Here is a 21,537-nt window from a genome sequence, read left to right as displayed (position 1 = left end):
TGAACACCAGGACAAGTCAATGGAAAAAGAATAATAGTCTTATCAACAAATGATGCTAGAAAAACTGGATATCCACATTCAAAAGAATGAATTTGATTCTCATATCACATCACACAATGAAACTAATTCAAAATGAATCATAGATGAAATATAAGTGCTAAATGTATAAAACTCTTAGAAATAAACATAGTCATAAGCCTTTAAGACTTTGGGTTAGGCCATGGTTTCTTAGATTCAACAGCAAAAGCATAAGTAACAAACAAAACTAAAGTTCGACTTCACTAAAATGAAAACTCTGGTTGAAAGGAACACCATCAGGAAACTCAAAAAGAATCAACATAACAGAATATAGTCACAGGTTGTATATTACATAAGGAACTAGTATCCAGAGTACACTGAATGACTTCAAATTTAAATATGAGACAAGGATTGAAAAGACATTTCTCAGAAGAAAGTATAGGACTGGTCAATAAGCCAAACAGCAGATACTAAACATCACTAGTCATAAGAGAAACGCAAATGAAAACAACAACAAAATTCCACACTCACTGGAATGACTAAAATAAAAAAACCATAGCAATAACTAATATTGGTAAGATGGTGGCAAACTTGGAACTCTCATGTATTATACCTTTAAAATGGCTTAATTCTATGATATGTGACTCTTATCTCAATAAAGCTGTTGTATTATAATATAGGACATTTTAATGTATTCTTCACTCTCTTTCATGTCAAAAGCAAGAACAAAAAATATATCTCACACAGACACAGACCATATGTCAAAGCTAAGAAATTAACCTTGGTGCAATATTATCAACTAAAATACAGAACTATTCACATTTTTATGCATCTTTTCACTAATTTATTTTTTCTCTCTGTTTTACCATCTAATCCAGGATCCCTTATTAAATTTAGTTTTCCTCCAATCTGTGATATCTCTCTTATTCTTTTATTACTTAGACAATTTTGAAAAGTAACAGATCATTTATTTTGCAGAATATCCCTGTTTGAGTTTTTGTGATGCTTTCGCATGACTAGATTGTTATGCCTTATTGACAAGGATACCATAGATGTGATGTGCTCATCTCAAGAAGCTATGCAATAAATATATGATTTGTCACTGATTATATTAACTGTATCACTTGACTAAGGTGTGTCAGGGTTAATCAAAATTTTCTAAAATTAGATAGTGGTGATTGTTGTAGGAATTTGTAAATATACAAAAAGTTGTATTATACATATTAAATGTGCACTCAATTTTAAGTTATGGGAATTACATTTAATAAACTTGTTAAAACAACACATTCATGTCCAGATATATTAAAAGAAGCTTATTTCCCAAGTTCAATAATAATGGTCTCAACTTTCTGTCTATTATTCAACCATCATTTACTGTATGGCTAACAGTTCTCACCATCAGAGTTTAAAAAATAGATCCCTGGAATATCTACAATTAAGGTATATTCTGAAGAAGGCAGTTGGGATAGGAACTGATCCTAGACTGCAGTAAATATAAGGCAGAGGTTCCCAAACACTGGACCATGCATCAGCTGACTACTTCCTAATATAAAAAATTTAAAATACATGTTCTATTAAAAAAGTTCTGTCCAGGGAGTTAACCTGAAATGGTACTATGACAACTTAATGTTTTAATAGTGTGGCATTAAGTGGATCTCTCTATCAGCAGTATCTAGATAAATCTTGGATGGTCTCCATACCAAATGACAGGTGCTTCTTGCATGGATCCACATACTTAGTGCTCTCTTTAGAAATTTCCAGAAATCATTTTCTGTGATCTTCTAATCCTGTTGTTTCAAGATTTCTGGACAACTGTTCAGGTTATTCATTACTGTCCAGGAATCATGTATGTTTCTGTAATTCAGATGTTTTTTCTCCTTCATACAAAGTGAATACCCTCATATATTCTTACAGCTTTCTCTACTGAGATAATTTCCCTTAACTCATATTTCACTGCCACTCCCAAGTGGGTTTATAATAAAGAAGCCATTTCTTTGTCAGCCAGGAATCTGTACGTTGTTTGGACCCATCTTTGAACCAAGCCCCTGTGTTTTTCTTTTCTCGCAGTGAGCCATAGATAACCACTTAGGGAAAATTGGTAAAAATAAAAGATAAGCATCAGTGCAACAGATATAGGTGCCATTTGTACAAGTAAATTATTCATACCATACCATCTGGACCATGTGAACCTCAGTCAGAAACAAATCAGTCCTATTTTGTAGTGAATTGTTTTTCTACCCACTCAAACTTATGTTTTGTAGACTTGATAGCACTCAGTGAAACACGGGTAGCTCTAGCCACATCAACATTTGCTGTTTTATGCTCAGACGCTCAATGTTGCTGAGGTTTCAATAGTATAATAAAAATATTTTTTTATTAAAAAAAAAAGCTTGATCAAAGAACATGGCCTTGATTTTTAAAGCTAAAGATTTGTTTAGAAACCTCTTCTGCTCAAGGCTCCATTTCCATCTGGCACTTTCTGGGTTACCCACTAAATTAGTCTATGAAGAATTGCAGTTGAGTAAATGCTGCTCTAAAATTCAGAAAAGCACAATAATCACTGTGAATCTTTCTCACCAATAATGAGTGCTAGGTATGTTAACTTGTATTTTATTCCATAGGGGAAATCTTCTACTCCCCAGATTATTGGACTCCTAGAATCTTACCATTTTGATAAGAATCTGGGATCACATGACATAAGTGACAGAGCAGTTTTTACTGAAGCTTGCACATTTGCGGAGCCTTCTCTTTCTCTGGACTTCATAAAAATGGCAGTCCTCTGAGATACCCACTGTGGCAGGCTAAATAATGGTTCTCTAAAAATGCTCATGTTCTATTTTCTGAGATCTGTGATTATGTTACATAACAAATTAATGGAACTTTACACATTTTTCAAGTAAAGATATAGCCATGAGGACACTCTGTAGTTGGAAAATGTAATCAAAAGTGTCCTTGCAAAAAGGAGGCAGGTAGATTAAATCAGTAGTAAAAGTTGTGATGATGGAATCCAGAGAAACCAGGAATAAAGAGGAGCCAAAAATGACAAACGCAAAAAACAAAAAATCAAGTTCTCCCTTCAGAAGCTCCAGAAGGAACCAGTCCTACTGAAACCTTGACTTTAACCCAGTAATAATTATTTGGGGCCACTATAAGATAATAAATGTATTCTTTTAAACTACTAGATTTATGGTAATTTGTTACAGAAGCAATACTAAACTAATATAACAACAAAATAATTTGGTGGTATATTTCTAAGCAAAGAGGACTGCAGAAGCTGTATTTCTTTTTTGATACTACCTTGGAAGGGATATCTTGGAATGACCAGATCTTGGGCACCTTAACATGTGTCTAAATTTAAATGCTAAATTTCCTAGTATGCACTTAAGAGTACCCAGAGTATTTGTCATTTTATTTATTTTTTATTTTTGTCAGTATATATACATATATATACACACACATATATATAGTATATGAGTGTGTGTGTGTGTGTGTATATATATATATATATATATATATACACATATTTTTATGAGGTACAGGAGGTGTTTTGATACAGGCACACAATGTGAAATAACAACATCATAGAGAATGGGGTATCCATCCCCTCAAGCATTTTCTCCTTTGAGTTACAAAGAATTCAAGTACACTCTTTTAGATGTTTTAAAACATACAGTTATTATTAACTATACTCACCCTGTTGTGCTATCAAATGGTAGGTCTTACTCATTTTTTTTTCTTAACTATGTTTTTTGTACCCATTAACCATCACCACCTTCCTCAAATCCCCACTCCCCTTCCCATCCTCTAGTAAACATCATTCTACTCTCTATCTCCATGAGTTAAATTGTTTTGATTTTTGGATCCCACAAATAAGTGAGAACATGCAATGCTTATCTTTTTGTGCCTGGCTTATTTCACTCAACATAATGATCTCCAGTTCCATCCATGTGGCTGCAAATGACAAGATCTCATTCCTTTTAATGGCTGAATAGTACTGCATTGTGTGTGTGTATGTGTGTATGTGGGTGTGTGTGCATGCGTGTATGTATATCCCTTTTTTTTATCCATTCATCTGTTGAACACTTAGGCTGCTTCCAAATCTTAGCTATTGTAAACAGTGCTACAACAAACATAGGAGTGCAGATATATCTTCGAAATACAGATTTATTTTATTTTGGGTATATAACCAGCAATGAGATTGCTGGACCAGAGGGTGGTTCTACTTTTAGTTTTTTGAGGAACCTCCGAACTGTTCTCCACAGTGGCTGTATTAATTTATATTCCCACCAACAGTGTATGAGGGTTCCCTTTTCTCCACATCCTCACCAGCATTTGTTATTTCCTGTCTTTTGAATATAAGTCATTTTAACTGGGGTGAGATGATATCTCATTGTAGTCTTGATTTGCATTTCTTGATGATCAATGATGTTGAACACCTTTTCATATGCCTCTTTTCTATTTGTATGTCTTCTTTTGATAAATGTCTTTTCAAATATTTTGCCATTTTTTGATCAGATAATTGAATTTGTATAGAGATGTTAGAGCTCTGTATATGCTCTGGTTATTAATCCCTGGTTAGATGAACAATTTGCAGACATATTTTGCCATTCTATGGATTGTCATTTACTGTGTTGATTGTGTCCTTTGATATGCAGAAGATTTTTAACTCGACACAGTCTAATTTGTCCATTTTTGCTTTGGTTGGTTGTGCTTGAAAGGTATCGCTCAAGAAACTTTAGGTGAGCCCATTGTCCTGGAGAGCTCTCTCAATGTTTACTTGTAGCAGTTTTATAGTTTGAGTTCTTAGATTTAAGCCCTTAATGCATTTTAATTTGATTTTTGTATGAGGTGAGAGATAGGGGTATATGTTCTTGGATCTTTTGTTGTAAATGAATTCACTGTAGGTATGTGGACTTGTTCTTGAGTTCTCCATTCTGTTGCAGTGGTCTATGTGTCTGTTTCCATGCCAGTACCATGCTGTTTGTGTTACCATAGCTTTTTTTTTTTTTTTTTTTTTTGTATTATACTTTAAGTTCTAGGGTACATGTGCATAACGTGCAGGTTTGTTACATATGTATACTTGTGCCATGTTGGTGTGCTGCACCCATCAACTCGTCAGCACCCATCAATTCATCATTTATATCAGGTATAACTTCCAATGCAATCCCTCCCCCCTCCCCCCTCCCCATCATAGGCCTCGATGTGTGATGTTCCCCTTCCCGAGTCCAAGTGATCTCATTGTTCAGTTCCCACCTATGAGTGAGAACATGCGGTGTTTGGTTTTCTGTTCTTGTGATAGGTTGCTGAGAATGATGGTTTCCGGCTTCATCCATGTCCCTACAAAGGACGCAAACTCATCCTTTTTTATGGCTGCATAATATTCCATGGTGTATATGTGCCACATTTTCTTAATCCAGCCTGTCACAGAGGGACATTTGGGTTGATTCCAAGTTTTTGCTATTGTGAATAGTGCCGCAATAAACATACGTGTGCATGTGTTTTGATAGCAGCATGATTTATAATCCTTTGGGTATATACCCAGTAGTGGGATGGCTGGGTCATATGGTACATCTAGTTCCAGATCCTTGAGGAATTGCCATACTGTTTTCCATAATGGTTGAACTAGTTTACAATCCCACCAACAGTTTAAAAGTGTTCCTATTTCTCCACATCCTCTCCAGCACCTGTTGTTTCCTGACTTTTTAATGATTGCCATTCTAACTGGTGTGAGATGATATCTCATTGTGGTTTTGATTTGCATTTATCTGATGGCCAGTGATGATGAGCATTTTTTCATGTGTCTGTTGGCTGTATGAATGTCTTCTTTTGAGAAATGTCTGTTCATATCCTTTGCCCACTTTTTGATGGGATTGTTTGTTTTTTCCTTGTAAATTTGTTTGAGTTCTTTGTAGGTTCTGGATATTAGCCATTTGTCAGATGAGTAGATTGCAAAAATTTTCTCCCATTCTGTAGGTTGCCTGTTCACTCTGATGGTAGTTTCTTTTGCTGTGCAGAAGCTCTTTAGTTTAATGAGATCCCATTTGTCAATTTTGGCTTTTGCTGCCATTGCTTTTCGTGTTTTAGACATGAAGTTCTTGCCCATGCCTATGTCCTGAATGGTACTACCTAGGTTTTCTTCTAGGGTTTTTATGGTATTAGGTCTAACATTTAAGTCTCTAATCCATCTTGAATTAATCTTCGTATAAGGAGTAAGGAAAGGATCCAGTTTCAGCTTTCTACTTATGGCTAGCCAATTTTCCCAGCACCACTTATTGAATAGGGAATCCTTTCCCCATTTCTTGTTTCTCTCAGGTTTGTCAAAGATCAGATGGCTGTAGATGTGTGGTATTATTTCTGAGGACTCTGTTCTGTTCCATTGGTCTACATCTCTGTTTTGGTACCAGTACCATGCTGTTTTGGTTACTGTAGCCTTGTAGTATAGTTTGAAGTCAGGTAGCATGATGCCTCCAGCTTTGTTCTTTTGACTTAGGGTTGTCTTGGCAATGTGGGCTCTTTTTTGGTTCCATATGAACTTTAAAGCAGTTTTTTCCAATTCTGTGAAGAAACTCATTGGTAGCTTGATGGGGATGGCATTGAATCTATAAATTACCTTGGACGGTATGGCCATTTTCACAATATTGATTCTTCCTATCCATGAGCATGATATGTTCTTCCATTTGTTTGTGTCCTCTTTTATTTCACTGAGCAGTGGTTTGTAGTTCTCCTTGAAGAGGTCCTTGACATCCTTTGTAAGTTGGATTCCTAGGTATTTTATTCTTTTTGAAGCAATTGTGAATGGAAGTCCATTCCTGATTTGGCTCTCTGCTTGCCTGTTACTGGTGTATAAGAATGCTTGTGATTTTTGCACATTAATTTTGTATCCTGAGACTTTGCTGAAGTTGCTTATCAGCTTAAGGAGATTTTGGGCTGAGACAATGGGGTTTTCTAAATATACAATCATGTCATCTGCAAACAGGGACAATTTGACTTCTTCTTTTCCTAACTGGATTCCCTTTATTTCTTTCTCTTGCCTGATTGCCCTAGCCAGAACTTCCAAGACTATGTTGAATAGGAGTGGTGAGAGAGGGCATCCCTGTCTTGTGCCAGTTTTCAAAGGGAATTTTTCCAGTTTTTGCCCATTCAGTATGATATTGGCTGTGCGTTTGTCATAAATAGCTCTTATTATTTTGAGGTACGTTCCATCAATACCGAATTTGTTGAGCGTTTTTAGCATGAAGGCTGTTGAATTTTGTCAAAAGCCTTTTCTGCATCTATTGAGATAATCATGTGGTTCTTGTCTTTAGTTCTGTTTATATGCTGGATTACGTTTATTGATTTACGAATGTTGAACCAGCCTTGCATCCCAGGGATGAAGCCCACTTGATCATGGTGGATAAGCTTTTTGATGTGCTGCTGAATCTGGTTTGCCAGTATTTTATTGAGGATTTTTGCATCGTTGTTCATCAGGGATATTGGTCTAAAATTCTCTTTTTTTGTTGTGTCTCTGCCAGGCTTTGGTATCAGGATGATGTTGACCTCATAAAATGAGTTAGGGAGGATTCCCTCTTTTTCTATTGATTGGAATAGTTTCAGAAGGAATGGTACCAGCTCCTCCTTGTACCTCTGGTAGAATTCAGCTGTGAATCCATCTGGTCCTGGACTTTTTTTGGTGGGTAGGCTATTAATTATTGCCTCAATTTCAGAGCCTGCTATTGGTCTATAGAGGGTTTCAACTTCTTCCTGGTTTAGTCTTGGAAGAGTGTAAGTGTCCAGGAAGTTATCCATTTCTTCTAGATTTTCTAGTTTATTTGCGTAGAGGTGTTTATAGTATTCTCTGATGGTTGTTTGTATTTCTGTGGGGTCGGTGGTGATATCCCCTTTATCATTTTTTATTGCGTCTCTTTGATTCTTCTCTCTTTTCTTCTTTATTAGTCTTGCTAGCGGTCTGTCAATTTTGTTGATTTTTCAAAAAAACAACTCCTGGGTTCATTGATTTTTTGGAGGGTTTTTTGTGTCTCTATCTCCTTCAGTTCTGCTCTGATCTTAGTTATTTCTTGCCTTCTGCTAGCTTTTGAATGTGTTTTCTCTTGCCTCTCTAGTTCTTTTAATTGTGATGTTAGAGTGTCAATTTTAGATCTTTCCTGCTTTCTCTTGTGGGCATTTAGTATAATTTAAGTAGATAATATTATGTTTCCAATTTTGTCCCTTTTGCTTAGGCTTTGTCTACTCTTGTTCTTTTTTGTTCTATATCTAAATATCTAATAGCTTTGGCTATTTTGTATCTTTTGTGGTTCCATACAAATTTTAGAATTATTTTTTGTATTTCTGTGAAGAATATCTGGTATTTTTACAAGGATTGGACTGAATCTGTAGCTTGCTTTAGATGGTACAGACACTTTAACAATATTGATTTTTTTCCAATCCATGAACATGCAATATCTTTACAATTTTTGGTGCTCTCTACAATTTATTTTTAATCTTTGTTTTATATTTTTCATTCTAGAGATCTTTCATTTCTTTGGTTAATTCTCAGGTATTTAATTTTATGTGTGGCTATTGTAAATGGGATTGCTTTTTTATTTTTTTTGTTGTTCACTGTCAGCATATAGAAATAGTACTGATTTTTGTATGTTGATTTTGTATCCTGCAACTTTACTAAATTTATCAATTTTAATAGTTTTTTGGTGGAGTCATTAGGTTAGTATAAATATAAGATCATATCCTCTGCAAAAAGGAATAATTTTTCTTCCTTTTCAATTTGAATGCCCTTTTTATCTTTCTCCTGACTGATTGCTCTAGCTTGGACTACCAGTACTGTGTTGAATAACAGTGGTGACATCCTTGTCATGTTCTAGATCTTAGAGGAAAGCCTTTCAGTTTTACCCCATTTGGTCTGATACTAGCTGTAGGTCTATCATATATGGCTTTTATGTTGAGGTATGTTCCTTCTATATCTATTTCATTTTTAGTTTTCTCATGAAGAGACATGGAATTTAATCAAATTTTTAAGTATCAACTCAAATGACCATTTTTTTTTTATTCTTCATTCTACTGATGTGATGTGTCACCTTGACTGATTTGCATATGCTGGACTATCCTTTTATACCAGGAATAAATCCCTCTTGGCTATAATGAATGATTTTCTAGTATATTGTTGAATTTGGTTTGCTCGTATTTTGTTGGGGATCTTTGCATCAATATTCATCACAGATATTGGCCAGTAGTTCCCCCCCCCCCCCTTTTAATGTGTCTTTATCTGGTTTTTGTGTCAGGGTAATACTGATCTCATAAAATGAGTTTGAAAGCATTCTCTTCTATTTTTAAGAAGAGTTTGAGTAGAATTAGTATTAGTTCTTTAAATGTTTGGTAGAATTCAGCAGTGGAGCCATTCGGTCCCCGGCTTTTCTCTATTGGGAGACATTTTATTATGGCTTCAATCTTGTTACTTGTTATTGGCCAATTCAGTTTTCTGATTTCTACCTGGTTCAACCTTGGTGGCATCTGACTAGGGATTTGTCCATTTCTTCTATATTTTCCAATTTATTGGTGTATAGTTGTTAGTAGTAGCCACTAATGATCCTATGAATTTCTGCAGTTGTAATGCCTCCTTTTTCATTTCTGGTTTTATTCATTTGTATGTTCTCTCTTTTGTTTTCTTAGTCTGGCTTAAGGTTTGTCAATTTTGTTTGACTTTTAAAAAACCAACTTTTTTCACTGATCTTTTGTATATACTTTTTATTTCAACTTCATTTATTTCTGCTCTGATATTTATTATTTTTCTACTAATTTTGAGTTTAGTTTGCTCTTGCTTTTTTAGTTCTTTAAGATATATTGTTAGATTGTGTTTATTTGAAGTTTTTCCTCCTTTTCTTTTTTTTAATGGGGGGAGTCTCACTTTGTCACCCGGGCTGGAGTGCAGTAGCCCAGTGTTGGCTCACTACAACCTCCACCTCCCAGGTTCAAGTGATTCTCCTGCCTCAGCCTCCTGACTAGCTGGGATTACAAGTGCACACTGCCATACCTGGCTAATTTTTTTGTATTTTTGTTAGAGACAGGGTTTCACCATGTTGATCAGGCTGGTCTCGAACTCCTTACCACAAATGGTCTGCTGCCTCAGCCTCTCTAAGTGCTGGTATTACAGGTCTTTTTTATGTAAGCACTTATTGCTATAAACATCTTTCTTAGCACTGCTTTTGCTCTATCTCTTGGGTTTTGGATATGTCACGTTTCTATTATCATTTGCTTCAAGAAACTTTTCAATTTCCTTCATAATTTCTTCATTGACTCACTGGTCATTCAGGAATATATTGTTTAATTTTCATCTATTTACATAGTTTCCAAAGTTCATCTTGTTATTAATCTCTAGTTTTATCTCATTATGGTCAGAGAAGATACTTGACATTATTTCAATTTTTTTGAATGTTTTAAGACTTATTTTGTGACCTGACATATGATCTATCCTGAGAATGTTCCATGTTTTCAGGAAAAGAATGTGTACTCCACACTGTTAGACGAAATGTGTTGTAAATACCTATTAGAGCTATTTAGTCTATACTGCAGATTAAGTCTGATGTTTCTTGGTTGATTTTCTTTTTAAAGATCTGTCCAGTGCTGAGAGTGGGGTATTGAAGTTTCAATCTATTATTGTATCAGGGCCTATATCTCTCTTTAGCTCCAATAATATTGGCTTTATATATCTAGGTGCCCCAGTGTTGGGTATATGTAATATGTGTGTGTGTGTGTGTGTGTGTGTGTGTGTGTGTGTGTGTGTGTATATAATTGTTATATCCTCTTGCTGAATTAAACCATCATTATACAGAAGGTCACTACTCTTTCTTCTTATAGTTTTGACTTGAAATCTATTTTGACTGAAGTAAGTATACCAACTCTTGCACAGTTTTTGTTTCCATTTGCCTGGATTTCTTTTTCTGTCCCTTTATTTTCAGTCTGTGTGTCTTTATAGGTGAAGTGTGTCTCCTGTAGGCAACAGATCCATGAGTCCTGGGCCTCAACAACCAGCAAGTGGCAAAGCCAGCCAGTCCTGTGTCTTTCTCTTCAAGGTTTTGAGATGCCCCAGGTCCCAGGTTGATCTAGAAGTACTGTCCAGGAGGCAGGGACTAAAGTCAAAAACCTTAGAAGTCTACCTGGGGTTCTATTGTGCTGTGGCTAAACTCACACTCAAACCACAAGACACAGTCTTTCCCACTCTTCTCTCCCCTTTGCAAAGGCAGAGGAACCTCACCCAATAGCCACCACCACCACAGGCCACTGATATTTTTGTAAGGCCCAAAAGCTCTTAAGTCAGCTTGTGAATGCTTCCTGGCCTGAGACTCACCCTTCAGGTCAGTGGACTCCCCTCTGATACAGGGCAGGTCCAGAAATGCCATCTATGAGTCAACTTCTGGAAGTGGGTACCACAAGAGCCCACTTGTGGTGCTTTACCCCTGCTGTGGTCATGCTGGTACCTAAGGTTCAAGATAAAGTCTCCTTTACTTTTCCCTTTGCTTCTTGGAGTTTTGTTCCATAGCTACCATAGCTGGGAATGTGTTGGGTCTCACCTGAAGCCAGCATGTCTCAGAGGCCTATCCAAGGCCCTCAACATAGTACCTGGGTATTACTGCTGGTTATTCAGGGCCCAAAGGCTCTTCAGGTAGCAGATGATAAATGCTGCCAGAACTGGGTCTTTACCTTTAAAGCAGCAGGTTCTTTTCTGGACCAGGGAGTGTCTAGAAATGTCATTCAGGAATTAGGGCCTGGAACAGGGGCCTCAAGACTCTGATTGGTGCCCTATCCTGCTGTGGTTGGACTGGTATCCCAGATGTAAGACAAAGTCCTCCTCATTCTTCCCTCCTCTCTCCTTGTGTGAAAAGAAAGGTCTCTTTTGGAGCCATGAGTTGTGCAGCTTGGGTTTAGGGGAGGAGTGATGCCAGCGCTCTGTTAGCCATGCCAGCTGGTGTTTCAAGATGTTGCATGCTCCCCTAGTCCACTGTCTCTAGGCTTAGTTTAGCACTAAGACTCACCTAAAATTAATAGTCCTTATGGCCTAGCCTGCTCTATTAGTTCATTCTTACACTGCTAAAAAACACATACTCAAGACTGTGTAATTTATAAAGGAAATAAGCGTAATTGACTCACAGTTCTGCATGGCTGGGGAGGCCTCAGGAAACTTACAATAATGGCAGAAGGCACCTCCTCACAGGACTGCAGGAGAGAGAATCAGTGCCAGCAGAGGAAATGCCAGAAGCTTATAAAACCATCAGATCTCATAAGAACTCACCCACTATCACGAGAACAGCATGGAGAAAATTGTCTTCATGATTCAATTACCTCCCACCAGGTCCCTCTTATGACATGTGGGAATTATGGGAATTACAATCTAAGATGAGATTTGGCTGGGGACACAGCCAAACCATATCACTTGTCTTTCAAAGTTCTTGCCATTTTATGTCAATGGCAAGTTAGAGTTCTAAATCCCAGTTACACTACCAGTGTCATATTCTTGGTAAATATCAAGACAATTACAATTCCTTTGAATGCTATTGTGACAAAAAGCAGATATTGCTTATTCCTTGGCAAGATATACCTATATACACGTATACTATTCTCTATCTCAGATGAATTTAAGCTGCTTTCGATAACCTGTCTGGATGGAAATTGAAAAGAGAAACACCTTTACTGGAGAAATAGCCACATAATGTACTCAAACGATGTGTAATATTTTAAAATAAGGTCACCACCTCCTCGTCAACCTCTGTGATTGGAGCTACCCCTTAGTTGTTTACCTTGGATATTCAGTCATCTACCAGTATCCCATAAGATCAACTAGCATTTGCAGAAGTCAGAAAAATGAATTAAAATAGGAGCATTGAGTCCAATACTCTTGTATTTGTTAAGTCTATGAAGTTGTTACTAATCTCTGAAATGCTATTTGGGATATGTTACTGATTCTGTTTTATCCTCTTGGCTGTGTGGAGAGTATAGATTCCAGACTTTCACATAACCTCTCCTATTCTGATAGCTCTACTCTGTAGGTGAAGGATTCATGGAAGGGTGCTCCCAGCTGTGATGAATATACATGCTAAATATGCACTCCTAAACAGCAGAAATAATCCCATTAGACAAAATTGGCTCAATATTCAATTTATTACTTGGTTTCTAACCATCTCTGCTTTCACAGGGAGCTATAATGGCTTGTTTTCACTTTGATATCAATGCCAGTTCAAATTTCCTAGTCGACCTCTGTATCTAAGCTGAGTATTCCCCTTTCTCCAGTATACAGTAATGGAAAGATAGGATACATGCATTGTATGTACTTGCAGTAGTATTTCAGAGTCCTTCAGCTTGGGCACTTGGAACTATCCTTTAAATTATGACTTATAGATGTAAGAATTAGTCAGGTCTAGAAATTTAAGAGATAACTTGATTTTTTATTATAATTTCAAACAACAACCTTCTACTCATGAGAAATAAGTAATTTATCCAAGTTTAGTCAACTACTAAAGAGCAGGGCCAGATTAACACTCTAGTACTCTAGATTTAGAGTTTTTGATTCAAAGCACTATACTATACTGCTTTTCCATTAGAGGAAACAGCAAATAAGCAAAAGCAGAAAAAATATAACAAATCCACTGAGGTACTGGAAAATTATAACAACAAAACTATGGTACCATAATTACGTAGCCATTAAAAATAACAATAGAGTTCCAAACTTGCTGATCAGTAAAGATATTCAAACAAGTATTTCAGTGACAAGAGTCACAGCAAAAACAAACAGGATAATATAAGCCCATATTTGTAAATATGCATAATTATATGTTTATGTGTAAATGTATGGAATCTACTATAATAATGATCATTATAAATTAATTAAGAAGCTTGTCAGTAAGAGGAAAAAAGAGAATGAGACATAATGTAGGTCATTTGCCAACAGAACAGGTTTTTAAGATAAAGAAAAGTAACAGATTTGAGGAGAGGAGAAAGAATGAGTCAATACAGAAAAGCTTTTTTGTCAATACAGTAATCACAATAAAATAATTAAGAGTCATTACATGTGAGGTATGTTGTTTTCATACTGTGCATGTAATAGCTCACTTCATCATCATAATAACCCCATTAAAGAAGCTCTTATGTTTATTTACTAGTTAGGCAACTGAGGTTTAAAAAGAATGAGTCACTTACTCAGGCACTCTATTTCATGAACCCATGCTTCACTCTTCTCTACTACGGTATCCTGCTTCCTCTATTTGTAAGGGAAAGATAAAAAAGACAACAGAAAAGCACATATTCTTACATGCTTCAGCAATGTCATTTCTTCAACCTCAAAATCAAAATGTACTATCCATACCTGCAACTTAATACATCGTTGATACAATTATTATAAGCTTTCTACAGAATTTCAATTTTTTGAAAGGCTATCAGGAAAATTATTTTAAATATCCACTTAACTTGGACCATTAGACATCACACCAAAAGACATTAATAATTAAAAATATCTTTATGCTGATATTAATTACAAATTAGTATTTATACATGCCTAAAAATAGTTTTAAATTAAATTCTTTAGATGGGTGATTTAAATGTGAACCATCATTGGAAAGATCAAACACATAGTATCACAGAAAGGAGTTCTAAAATTACACACTTTGAAAATCAATGCTGGATTTCACTTGCTTCCTAGATTTAAGAAAAGCAGTTTCTGTCTTTAGATTGCTGTAATTAGCACTAGCCTCAGATGCTCATTTACACCTTTGGCAGTCAAGGATGGCAAATGACTTTCACTGATGGTGTGTTATAATCACACCAGCTTGGAGCTTTTTCTTCCCTCTGATTTTCGTTGATGGCAGTCACACCAAACTTAAAAAAAAAAAAGTCAAAGTGCACTTCTTTTGAGTTAAACGCTTTAACTCAGAGAATCTCAGCAGTGCATCGATAATTTATAATAGTTTGCCTTTTGTTTCTTTACTTTGTTGTTGGTCTCACATAGACAAACATTAAGAACAAAAACAAAACAAAACAAAATAATATATAGCTGAAGACCAGTTTCCTTTTATATATATGTATATAACCTAAGAATTTCCCATAAGTGCAGATTATTATAAAATAGGAAGTATTAAGATCTGAAGCAAAAAGTCAGAAAAAAATTGTACTGTGCTAAATATGGAATTTAGAATTGCTAGTGTTAATATTATACCTTATACAAGAAAATGTAGTTATCAATATCCAGTTTGAACTATGACCCAAGCTACACAGCATTCACACTTTGAAAAGTTGGCATAAAACGAAATTTTACAGCATACTCAAATCTTAAATAGGACCATTTATTGAAAAATGTATTTTTATCAATGTGTACAAATGTACACTTAATATATGTACAAGTACATGTTTAATATTTGTTCCTGTTTCTTTCTCAATCACCATAACCATAATCATGCTTTTAATTTTTAAAGATCAATTTCTGTGTTTTTAACATAACTATGAAAACCTTATATAAATGTGTATCTTCATCTGAGCCATGCCAAAATAATTTTATTTTTTAACAAACATAATCATTAATATTGTATTGGAATGCATTGTGTATACTAAAGGTAGATTTAGCAGAAGTAGTTGTAGATGCCAATTCCTAAAAATAAAAGGCTTGTTATGTAGAATAACAGTAGATTATTAAGAAGATATTGGTAATATACTAGAAGAAAGAACAGAAGTTACATCTTTAGTAGGTAACACACTGCTTGCTTGTTTTCCAGGTGTGAGAAATAGATCAAGTTTCTCTGCCAGAGATCACAATGGCTTTCAAACCTTAAATAGGAGCAAAATGTGATAATGATTTCCACTATCTGCCCATTTTCACTGCGACTAATTCATCAAAAGATAGTTAACAGATAAGCCCTTTATTTTCCTCTTGGTAACTGAATGTTTTGGTAGGAAAAAAAATCCTAAAATATTGCTTGCTGTTCCGATTCTAATTCTAGTGATTTTTGTTTTCTGTTTCCCAGCTGAATTGAAGAAATCATTCAGATTTAATTTCTGCCCCTTATTTTATTTTATTTTATTTTATTTTATTTAATTTTATTTTATTTTATTTTATTCCTTTTTATCTCCTCAAATTTAAAGTTCTTTTGACAATTACTGGTGTTGTTATCATTTGGTCTGAATGGAAATAAGTATCAGAATTAATATTTAGTTCCTTAGGAGCCAGAAAGGGGCTGAAAAAGAGCTGATGCTGTTAAAAATGAAGTAGTCGTCACAAATCACCATAAAGTGTGGAAGAGTGAAGCTGGAGAATAATTATATATGTGAATACTAAACAGCAGAAAAGCAATTGTAAAATAACAGAGAAATGTAAAGACAAGTCCGCAGCAGGGGACTGAGGCCCTTAAAAGGGAAATAAGAAATTATGAGAGGCCTGACTATACTTATGAATGATCTATAAGAGAAACCAGAGAAGATAACAGATAAAAACATGATGATCAGAAAAAAGGTTTTACATTAACAAAATTTTTGAAAAGCATATTAAAGCCAAGCATAAAAAAGTGATATCAATCTCCGAGAAAAATAGAAAGAAAGATGAATCTCAAGATAATTTTTTGGTTTTGGTTGTGGTCTTACTTTTTGCAATTATCACTGCTTTGTTTCGTTTGCTTGCTGATTCGTCGTGTTCAAAGAAGGAAACTTACAACACTAAACAGCCTGTTTATCTAAGCTGATTATTTAACCTTGAAAGAATATATTTATTTATTTCCAAGACAGTATCTCACTCTGTCACCTAGGCTGGAGAACAGTAGCATGATCACAGCTCACGGCAGGCTTGATCGCTGGGGAACAGGTGATCCTCCTGCCTCAGGCTTCAGAGTAGCTGGGCCCACATATGAGTGCCACCATGATTGTCTATTTTTTTTGTATTTTTGGTAGAAGTGGAGTTTCACCATGTTGCCCAGGCTGGTCTCAAATTCCTGGGCTCAAGCGATCTACCCACCTTGGCCTCCCAAAGTGCTGGGATTACAGGCACGAGCCACCACACCCAGCCGTTGAATGAACATAAAGTAAGAAAAAAAAATTCAATTTCTATTTAACTTCCTTCTTCTCAATTAAGTGGACTGCAATTCACACTTAAAAGATTATTGGAGACAACAAAACTCTTCTGAAGTATACCCCCATCCCTAAAACTCATCAAGTGGATAAAAACAACTTGTTGCCATTGTATGTGCAAATCCCTTTGTGTATATCTGTGTTGGCCAATATAGTAGCCACTAGCACATAGGGCTATGTAAATTTAATGTGTAATTAATTAAAAGTAAATACAATTAAAAATTAAATCCCTCAATTACACTACCTGTATTAGTCAAGGCCTCTTTCACTGACAAAGAAGACTAGTTAGAATTTAGAAGCTCAATGTCCTTGGCTTCATTAGGGCTTCCCCACATGCCCCCATTCCAACTTACAACATCCAGTTCTTTTTCAATCAATACCCTTAATTTAAAAGTAGATACTCTGTAAGACTGAGAACTCAACCTGTAATTCTTTGAGGCACTGGATGAAATTCTGCATTTGATTTTCAGCTCTCTCAGTCCTGTAGCAAAAGGAGATAAGGATCTCCTCCAGGGCATGCAAAAGCCTTTAAGTCATTTATGCAGTGCTTGAGCTGAGAATTTGAATTCTGAAACTCGATCTTTTCTGTCACTTTGTCTAGCAAAATTAGAAGCAACCAGCCAACCTCGTTATATTTGTTAATTTTTCATAAATCTTTGAAAGCATTATATACTCAACTTCTTGCTTCTTATAAGTGATTGGTTAGGAATATTCAATTAAGATATTTTGCATACCTCCACTGCTAGTTCACTCTACACACTACAAGTGTTCTCTTACCAGCAGAAATAGAATCACTAGCATCTTTAAGTCTAGTCAGACTAGAAAGCCAATTTCAGAAACTCCAAAACCAATTTAGAAAACTCATTCTTAAAATTCTATTCCATTAGAATCATTCCTCGTACAAAATCTGTGTCAGTCAAGGTTCTCCAGAGAAACAAAACCAATGAGATATATACACACAGAGAGAGAAAAACCTATCTAAATAATTGTATATAGCTACATATTCTATAATTACATCTCTATCTGAGTGTATATAGATGTAATTATATACATAATTATGTAGTAATTATATATCTATATAATTATATATTTATAACATTATATTATATATAAATTATATATATTTATAATAATGTGTGTGTGTATATATATATAATTAGAAATTGGCTCATATAATTACTGAAGCTGAGCATTCTCATGATTTGCCTTGTGTAAGCTAGAGACCCAGGAAAACCAATGGTGTAGTTCCAGTCTAAGTCTGAAGGCCTGAGAACCAGGAACCACAATAACATAAGTCTCAGTCAAAGAGTAGAAGAAACGGGTATTCATTGTAAACAGTCACACACAGAGAAAGTTCTCCCTTGCTCTTTCTCTTTGTTCTAGTCAGGTCTTCAATAGATTGGATAATGTCCCTTTCCTTTTTTTTTTTTTTTTTTTTTTCCCTTGAGATAGAGTCTTGCTCTGTCACCTAGGCTGGAGTGCAGTGTCACAATCTCAGCTCACTGCAACGGCCGCCTCCAGGGTTCAAGAGTTTCTCCTGCCTCAGTCTCCTGAATAGCTGGGGTTACAGGCAGGCACCACCATGTATGGCTAATCTTTGTATTTTTAGTAGAGATGGTTTTGCCATGTTGGCCAGGCTGATTTAGAACTCCTGACCTGAGGTGATCCACCCACCTCAGCCTCCCAAAGTGCTGGGATTACAGGTGTGAGCCACTGTGCCCAGCCAGGGTGATGTCCATTTACACAGGGAGGTCAAATGGCTTTAGTCAGTCTACTGATTCAAATACTAATCTCTTCCAGAAATGCCCTCACAGAGACACCCAGAAAAAAATGTTTGTCGAAATAGCTGGGCACCCAATGACCTAATCATGTTGACACACAATACTAACCACCATCACATTACTCAAATCTCAAGTGTTCAATCACCACCTATGACTACTACTTCCCATATTAAACAGCACAGATCTATAACATTTCTATCATCATACAAAATTCTACTGCCAGAACTAGTCTAGATAACTATGTTTAAGTACACTAAGGTATAACATTTTGAGAATTTACATTATTTCTGCTTATATTATTTGAGTAATATATGCCCTATTATTCTATAATCCAGAAATTTTCAATTTTTTGTAATTGGTAAAGAATCAAAATTATTGTTTTACTAATTTGTTTTGTAATTCAGGCCATTAATCCAAGATATTATTCTTATTATTCTAGAATGTATTACCATACGGTAAACATTTACATACCTGAAAAATTGCAAGTTGTTTTAGGTTTCTAGAACAGTGGAGGATAAAATATATTAAAAGTAATATATTCGGGGCCGGGTGTGGTGGCTCATGCCGGTAATCCCAGAAATTTGGGAGATCGAGGCCGGCAGATCACCTGAAGTCGGGAGTTCGAGACCAGCCTGACTAACATGGAGAAATCCATCTCTACTAAAAATACAAAATTAGCCAGGCTTGGTGGCACATGCCTGTAATCCCAGCTACTATGGAGGCTGAGGCAGGGAAATCACCTGAACCTGGGAGGCGGACAAGGCACTGAGCCGAGATCGTGCCATTGTACTCCAGCCTGGGCAACAAGAGCGAAACTCCGTCTCAAAAAAAAAAAAAAAAAAAAAAGGATAATATATTGAGGTTCCAATAAAAGATTAAATTATACTCTTAGAAAAGATTTTAAAACATAGGCTGTATGCTAGAACAACTGATAAATTAGATGCTGTTTTAACAACTCTATTCAAAGTAATGTTTATGAACTTTCACAAGTTCCAGGATTTGTTCCTGATTATGGACTACTATTATTCCAATTGAGATAAACTCGCGTATAGAAATTTAAAGTAGTGTGCCCAAGATCATACAACTGGTAAGTTATGGAAGTGTTATTTCACTTCATAAGATAGGACACTGTGGCTTATGCTTTTGTGAATAATTTATGTTAGGAAGGACTTCCTACCTAATAAGTGCTAGTACAAATTTTGTGCCAAGAGTGATTCTAATGAAATAGAATTTTGAGGAAGAGCTTTCTAAATTGGTTTTGGAGCTTCTGGAATTGGCTTCTAGTCTGACTAGTTTTTAAAATGGTTACAAATTAGCATTTTTGTTCATTACTTAAACAAAATGAGGAGTATTATTTTAATGATCAGAAGCTGACAACAGAATTATGGTTCTTAAAAATCCGGACAGAATAAAGGAATGTATTGAATATAACAAACTAATAAAGAAAATTTAAGTGTTGGTATTGAGTTTTAGACATCGTACATCTTTTTAAAAATAAAATTATAACGCTTTTAGTGCGTATTAAACTAAAGTAAACCAAAAATGTGAATTTGGTACTTAATTCATAGTTTTTTTTTTATTTAGGGTTGATCTTTAGATTAAAAACTTTTATAGATTTAGCTAATTGTCAAACAAATTAATTTTGTTCCTGTAAGAAGAAGGAATGTTGCCATGGTGTGGCAAAATTTAAGTAACTTTACTAAGACATATTCTAGCTTGTAGGTTTTTAAACTTTGGAGTGTAACAAGCTCATATTGTTACAAATTTGAAATGCAGATCGGTTTGAAAACCAAGGTTTTAAAAATAAACGTATTAGAGAAACATATGATATTCTTGTTGAAAGTTGTTAAGATTACATTAGAAAGAAAAAGTGAGTTTATTAATGTGAACACAACGTATAAAAACATTAGTAAGAAGTGAACATTTTCATGAGAACAGAATTTGTCTCAATATAAGCACAAATAATATGCACTCTAGTTAATAAGTAGGTATATTTGGAAGTCAGTGAGTTTGTTTAACCTCTGAATGTGTTAAAAATTGTAACATGTACGTATTTTCAGAGATAATTTTGCTGAGAGGCTCTCTGCATGTTTATAGGCTGATTTCCTTTAAATGTATTGTGCTTTACTTTGGTGAGAAGCATTTTTATAATCAGACTGTCTGCCTTCTAGAGTCAATTAAGGAAGGAGCTGCCTAGATCAGCATGGTGATACGGAAACTACTCAGTATTTTCTTAAATATTAATTAAAATAAGTTTAAATACATGGTTAAATTAGTGTCACAGAATACCATTTTTCAACTATAGTATGTTTACCAATTTATCTACATTGTATCTGTTTATTATAGGTAACAATTATAGGACACTTTTGTTCATATTGAGGATCTTTTCTAAGGTTCACACAGTTGTATATATTCCAGAAATGGTCCAAGATATATTTGCACAAACATTGTTTTAAATTTGAATGGGCATCTTAGTTGCTCTATCTGGTGTTAATTACCCTCATTGGTTTAGGAGTAAAGAGTTTAGAAAATATATAACTAAAGGTGCTAAAATAAACAAACAAAAATGTTTATTATTTCTAGAGAAGCATACTATTGGTAACATTGAAAATGCCCAAAAATTGAGGTGGAGGAGGTCCCATGACGAGAGAAA

This window comes from Rhinopithecus roxellana, chromosome 2, assembly GCF_007565055.1.
Source record: "Rhinopithecus roxellana isolate Shanxi Qingling chromosome 2, ASM756505v1, whole genome shotgun sequence".
NCBI lineage: Eukaryota > Metazoa > Chordata > Mammalia > Primates > Cercopithecidae > Rhinopithecus > Rhinopithecus roxellana.
This window is presented reverse-complemented; position numbering follows the sequence as displayed.